Source organism: Otolemur garnettii, unplaced genomic scaffold (genome assembly GCF_000181295.1).
Source record: "Otolemur garnettii isolate 467f Iridium unplaced genomic scaffold, OtoGar3 scaffold00312, whole genome shotgun sequence".
NCBI classification, from domain to species: domain Eukaryota; kingdom Metazoa; phylum Chordata; class Mammalia; order Primates; family Galagidae; genus Otolemur; species Otolemur garnettii.
In genome coordinates, this window is record NW_003852707.1 from 439,902 (window position 1) to 446,816 (window position 6,915).

Genomic DNA, 6,915 nt, shown 5'->3' on the forward strand with positions numbered 1-6,915 from the left:
TTTAGAGAATTCAAGGAAGCTGTGCACACATAAATATGTTGCATATAAAAGTTACAAAAGTATAATTTTATATAATTTTTAAATGTAATAGACTTATATTTTGAGCATTTTTCAGATTTACAGAAAAACTGAACAGAAAGTACAGAAAGTTCGTACATAACTCCTCACCCATATCCCTCCTCCAACAGTTTCCCTTATTGTTAACATTGTGCTTTAGTGTTGTGCATTTATTACAAATGATGAGCGGATATTGGCACTGCATTATTAACTAAGGTCCAGAGTTTACATTAGGGTTTACTCTGTATGGGTTTTGAAGTCCCTGTGGCTCAGTAAGTAGGGTGTCAACCCCATATACCGAGGGTGGTAAGTTCAAACCCAGCCCCGGCCAAACTGCAACAACAACAAAAAATTTTTTAAATAAATAAAGTTTAAAAAAAGAAAAATGTACAATGACATGCGTCCACCATTGTAATATCACACTGAATAGTTTGAATGCTGTAAAAATCCCCTCTGCTGTCCCTGTCATCCCTCCCAGTCTCCCCACAAACCCCTGATCATCACTGATTATTTTACTGCCTCTAGTTTTATCTTTTATAAAAAGTCATATATGGTGGCGCCTGTGGCTCAAGTGGCTAAGGTGCCAGCCACATACACCTAAGGTGGTGAGTTCGAATCCAGCCTGGGCCGCCAAACAACAGTGACAGCTGCAACCAAAAAAATAGCCGGGCATTGTGGTGGGTGCCTGTGGTCCCAGCTACTTGGGAGGTGGAGGCAGGAGAATCACTTGAGCCCAGGAGTTGGAGGTTGCTGTGAGCTGTGATGCCACAGCACTCTATCCAGGGGGACAGCTTGAGGCTCTGTCTCAAAAAAAAAAAAAAGCTAATCACCAATCCCAACGTCAGGGCGTTTAAGTTTCCTTCCTGTCTTTTCACAGCTTGATCATCTGTTCCTTAGACGTCCTGCTGAAGGACATCTTGATGGCCTCCAAGTTTTGGCAACTGTGAATGTGGCTATAGACATTCATGTGCGGGGTTTAGTAAGGACTTAAGTTTTAAGTTCATCTGGTTAAATACCAAGGAGTACTGCTGCAGAATCACCTGGAAGGCTACGCGGACAGTGGTTTTAAAAACTGCCAAACTGTCTTCCAAAGTAGCTGTACCACTTTCGTTCCTACTGATAATAAATGAGAGTTCCTGTTGCTCTGTGTTCTCTCCAGCATTTGATGTTGTTAGTTTTTTGGACTTTAACAACTCTAATAGGTGTGTAGTGTTATCTCATTGATTTAATTTTCAATTTTTAATGACATATTATGTTCAGCATGTTTAAATACAATTATTTACCATCTATTTATTAATATCTTCTTTCTTTTAATATAATTATTTACCATCTATTTATTAATATCTTCTTTCTTTTAATATAATTATTTACCATCTATTTATTAATATCTTCTTCCTCCAGGAGTCTGTTCACATCTTTTGCTCATCTTTTTTTCCCTTTTTTAAATTTCAGAATATTAAGGGGCACACAGATTATGTTCACATACTTTGTTCCTGTATAGATTAAGTCAAAGTTATAAGATCTTTGCTTATCCTTTAATTAAGATTTGGTTTTCTTATTCAAAGTTGTAAGATCTGTGCTTATCTTTTAATTAAGATGTTGTTTTGTTTTGTTTTCTTATTGCTGATTTTAAGAAATCTTTATATTTTTTGGATACCAATCCTTTGGATAGTCATTTAACAGATATTTTTTTTCAAGTCTGTAGACTCATCTTTTCATTCTGGTAGTGTCTAGTTTTTAAATTTTATTTTATTTATTTATTTTTGAGACTCACTATGACACCCTCAGTAGAGTGCTATGGCATCACAGCTGACCTGTGTCATCACAACTGACAGCAACCTCAAACTCTTGGGCTCAAGAAATTCTCTTGCTGGGTGGCGCCTGTGGCTCAAAAGATTAGGGCGCCAGCCCCATATGCCAGAGGTGATGGGTTCAAACCTAGCCCCGGCCAAAAACTGAAAAAAAAAAAAAAAAAAAGAGAGATTCTCTTGCTTCAGCCTCCCAAGTAGCTGGGACTACAGGTGACCGCCATAGTGCCCGGCTATTTTTTTGCTGTAGCTGTCATTGTTGTTTAGCAGGCCCTGGCTGCGTTCGAAACCGTCAGCCCCAGTGTATGTGGCTACAGGGGCCTAGTCTGGTTTTTAAATTTTAATGAAGTCCAACTTATTTTTTCTTTCATAGATTGCACTTTTAGTGTTATATCAAAAACAAATCACCAGACTTGGCGCCTGTGGCTCAAGCGGCTAAGGCACCAGCCACATACACCTGAGCTGGCAGGTTCGAATCCAGCCCGAGCCCGCCAAACAACAATGACGGCTGCAACCAAAAAATAGCCGGGTGTTGTGGCGGGTGCCTGTGGTCCCAGCTACTTGGGAGGTGGAAGCAGGAGAATCACTTGAGCCCAGGAGTTGGAGGTTGCTGTGAGCTATGATGGCTCTACCCAGGGGGACAGCTTGAGGCTCTGTCTCAAAGAAAAAACAAAACTAATCACCAATCCCAACGTCACCTAGATTTTTCTGCTCTGTTATCTCTAAGCGTACACTTTTGTGTTTTACATTTAAGTGTATGATATACTTCATTTTTCTGTGGCTAATACTCTCCATAATTTCTCAATTTAATTATTGCAATGGTGATACTTTCCACTTTGTACTGTGAATTGCACTGTTAAAATTAGATTTCCCTCTTATTCTCTATTCCATTGTGTTTTTCTGCTTGTTTTCCATAGGCATTTCTTTTATAACAATCCATTTGTAACATCTGTATTATTGGACACATACAATAACTTCTTTTTAATCACGAACACATGATACAAGTAGTAAGCTTTCACAGTTTCTTGTTTACAAATGGGAATAACTCAGGCCCTAAACGAAACTCCCTCAATATAGTGTGGATCTAACTTATTGTGTATTATTCAACCCAACTGAAACCACACAGCTGAAAAGCTGTGAAGACTCCTACAGAGTCCCCAAAATGGAACATTCGAAGAAAGCATGGTGTTCTAAATGAGCTTGAACTGGTATTATGCTATTAATGAAGCTGCACTCGGCCTTTGCAGCCTAACACATACGGTGACAGGTGGAGGAACTACAAATAGCCTTGGCCTAAGAATGGAAAAAATGATAAGCCGGGGCCAAGGCTTTCAAAGTGACTTAATGACAGGAATGCAAGGGGTAGACCTGAGGATACGGAATGATGGATTACAAGCCTCCCAAAAAACCTACAAGTGCAGAGGGCTTGGGCAGCATGCCACCCTCATGCTGGCCCCACTTAGACCAGGGCAGTAAACTCCAAGATGTCAGTTTGCGGGGGTACTGAGATCCACAACCTGGTCATACAGTGGCTCTCATGAATCCCAGCTTCCTAAAAGCAACACTCCCTAAATCCTGTCCTTGTACAAACTGAGCCACTGAGAACTGCACGTTTCCTGGGAAGATCAGGTTGTGCTGGTTCACCTTGGGTTTTGACACTGTTGGAGAGTGGAAAGCAGCTTGGCCCACCTGCTGGCTGTATCGTATTACCTGAAGGCCGGGTAGAGGGCCCCAGATAGGGGATTTAGGAACTCTGGCTTCTAATCCCAGCTCCACTTGTCGACTCATTGAATACTTACAGCATTTTCATTTCCTCATCTTTAAAATTGGGACATGAGCTGGCTTTGCGGGTAAGGCAACTGTGAGTAATTAACCAATGGACTAGACAGTTTGGTACCATGCACTCAGGGGAGGAGTAGTGAGCCAAATACGAATTCTAGACCTCACTCTGCCTCACACTGCCCTGGTTTCCTCATAATTAGGAAATTGTCATGTGATTAGGCCACACGATTCCTGCGATTGCCTCTATTCCATAATTCTAGTCTTTGCCTATGACTATAGCTCTCAAATTAGAACAGGAGAGGAATCACCTGGAGGGCTTGTTAAAACACGGATCTGGGCTCAAAACTGGACATTTCCAAAAAGTTCTCTAATGTTGCCAATGGTGCTGTCCAGGAGACCATACCCTGAGAACCAAGAGAATATGGCCAGCGAGAAAAGTCCGTCCAAAGGCGAGACAGCGAATGAAGTTAATTCATTGTCCAGGCTGTTTCCTGCTGTTCAACTTTGCAGTCCCACAGTTCCCTTCCCCCAACACCCAGAAATAGTCCTGGGCTTGGTTTAACACTGTGCTTTCAGCGACAGCTTGAAAATTTTAATTTTTGAACAAGATGCCCTGCGTTTTCGTGTGTATTGTGCCCTGTAAAGCATACAGCTGGTCCTATTCAAACCAAACCTAGTTCTGGTTTTCCAAATAAACTTTAAGTGAATGAGCAGATGTCATTTATTTTTTTATTATTTGTTCAATAAAGTTTTATCTTTCCAAATACGCAGTTGGTTGGGCCTGTTCAGGCTTCACCAACAGCTGGGGCATCTCTACCCTTGGTATTTCTGGTATAAACTACTTGAGTTCTGTACTTTGAAACTAGTTTCATAAGTCCTTTGCTAAGAAGTCCCGAAGGCTGCCCTGGCCAGGGAACCTGGAATCTTCAGTATCTCAGAGCTGGGATCATAAGCTCATGGTTGGGAACTTCCTTACAGAGTTTGTCATACACAGCTTTGTCAAGCAAGACGACATTTCTGACCTTGTCCTGAACTTGGCCTTTGGACCACTTCTTTTTGGTCCTGGCCCTGGAGTTGTTCACTGGGTCTTTGTCTTTCTTCCTGGCTCCCTTGGGCAGCATCTCAAAACTCGGAGAGGAGCTGTCACTACTGCTGCCTCTCTAAGATGTCCACAAATGTCATTTTAAAAAGTGCCAGTGGGGCTTTGGTGCCTGTAGCTCGGCAGCTAGGGCGCTGGCCACATACAACAGAGCTGGCAGGTTGGAACCTGGCCCGGGGCCTGCCAAACAACAACAACAACTACAACAACTAAACAAAAAAAAATAGCCAGCGTTGTGGCAGGCACCTGCAGTCTCAGGTACTTGGGAAGCTAAGGCAAGAGAATCGCTTAAGTTCAAGAGTTAGAGTTTGCTGTGAGCTGTGACGACACAGCACTCTACCCAGGGCAACATAGCGAGACTCTGTCTCAAAAAAAAAAAAAAAAAAAAAAGTACCAATGGAAAAGAAACCAAACTCTGTAAAATAATTTAAAGAGGCTTATTCTGAGCCAAATTTGAAGACCATGGCCTGGCGCTACATCTAAGAAAACTTGAGCAAGTTTTTATGCATTTCAGGGAAACACTTAAGTCAGAAATCAATATAGGGAAATTGTACATTGGTTTGACCTGAAAAGGTGGGAAATTCAAGAGGCTGGCAGGTTACAAGTGAGTTTAAAGACTCTTTGACTTGAAATCGGTTAAAGAAATGAAGCTTCGTCTAAGGCTTGGAATGCTTTGCATAGATAGATAAGTTAGCCATCTTTCTGTTGTGTATATTGAGGACCTGCTGTTTTGTCTGGCGTAGCCTTAGGGCTGTTAATAAACTACAAAGGTTATCTCCAAGAAGGAGGATAGGGCAAATCTGATCTCCTTTCTCACAACTAGCAACTCAGTTTTAAGGTATCCCCTTAGCAGGACGGAGTGGAGTGCGTTCACTCAGCTGGTAGGGGGAACCTTAAGATTTCATTTTAGTTCACAAAGGTCACCTGAAAAACCACAAAGAAACTTTAAGGCACACCCGAAGAAACAGGCTTATGTAGAACTGTTCTTTCGGTTACTGGCATCTTGCTAGTCTGCTACCCTAACTAACAGAGGCTGCTGTGTGCATATGGCCAAGTCCGCCTAGACTAAAATAGAGCAGAGGGACGCCTCTCTCATACTTCCACCCTGAGAGCCTCTCCCTCTTCCTCGGGCCCCCTCCCCTTCCCTGCTTCACACACCCAGTGGGCTGGGCTTCCTTCCCTCACTGCTCTGGGCAAAAATGCCTGAGCAGGCCCTTCCCAGGCTCTCTAGCAGGAAAGGCTGCATTTCAAAAGAACACCTCCAGGGAGAAAGCAATACTTTTATATGAAGATCCATGATTGTTGAGGGTGGAAGACTTTGACCTTCGAATTACACACTGAGAGCGCTGTCTGCCCAGCCTGTCTCTCTGCCACTCAGTCCAAGAGCACGGCCAGCAAGACTCCACTTTCCTCGGCCAAGCAGGCTGTGAGTACAGGAAGGCTGGGGATTCTCACCAGCAAAATGAAGACATCCACGTCTTTTTTTAGGATGGGAATTCCTACCCAGGCACACCTCTTGGACTTGTTTTCCTTTCAGTCAGAGCTGATAATAGCATTTGGGTTTTATATACTTCTGGAGTTGTAAGTGTCAACAGCATGGGGAAGGAAGAAGCCAAAATCCATTTACTTTGCTTCCCTGGGGTACGCAAATTTTACCAAGAGAACATACAAAAGGGAATTGAAAGAGCCATTGCCTACATTAAGGTTTTATCAGCCTGACCGGGAGAGGGCACGGTCTCTAGGACGGTGCGATCCCACCAGCGTGTGGCAGGCCAGTTTTAGTCAAGATTCCCTGGAATGATGAGATCTTAGCACACTGGAGATGGAGGGTACTAGTTAATGTTCATCTAACACGGATATATTAGATAAAACCACTCTGGGCCAGGAGTGATGGCTCAGACCTATAATTTTAGTACTTAGGGAGACTGAGGAGAGAGAATCCCTTGAGGCCAGGAGTTCAAGATCAGCCTGAGCAAGAGGGACAGACGTCCGTCTCTACTAAAAAAAAATAGAAAAATTAGCCAGGCATGGTGACATTTGCTGTAGTTGCCCAGCAATTTGAGAGGCTGAGTGAGGAGGATTGTTTGAGCCCATGATTTTGAGGCTGCAGTGAGCCCATGATTGGGGGGCCCATGATTTTGAGGCTGCAGTGATGATGCTACTGCACCC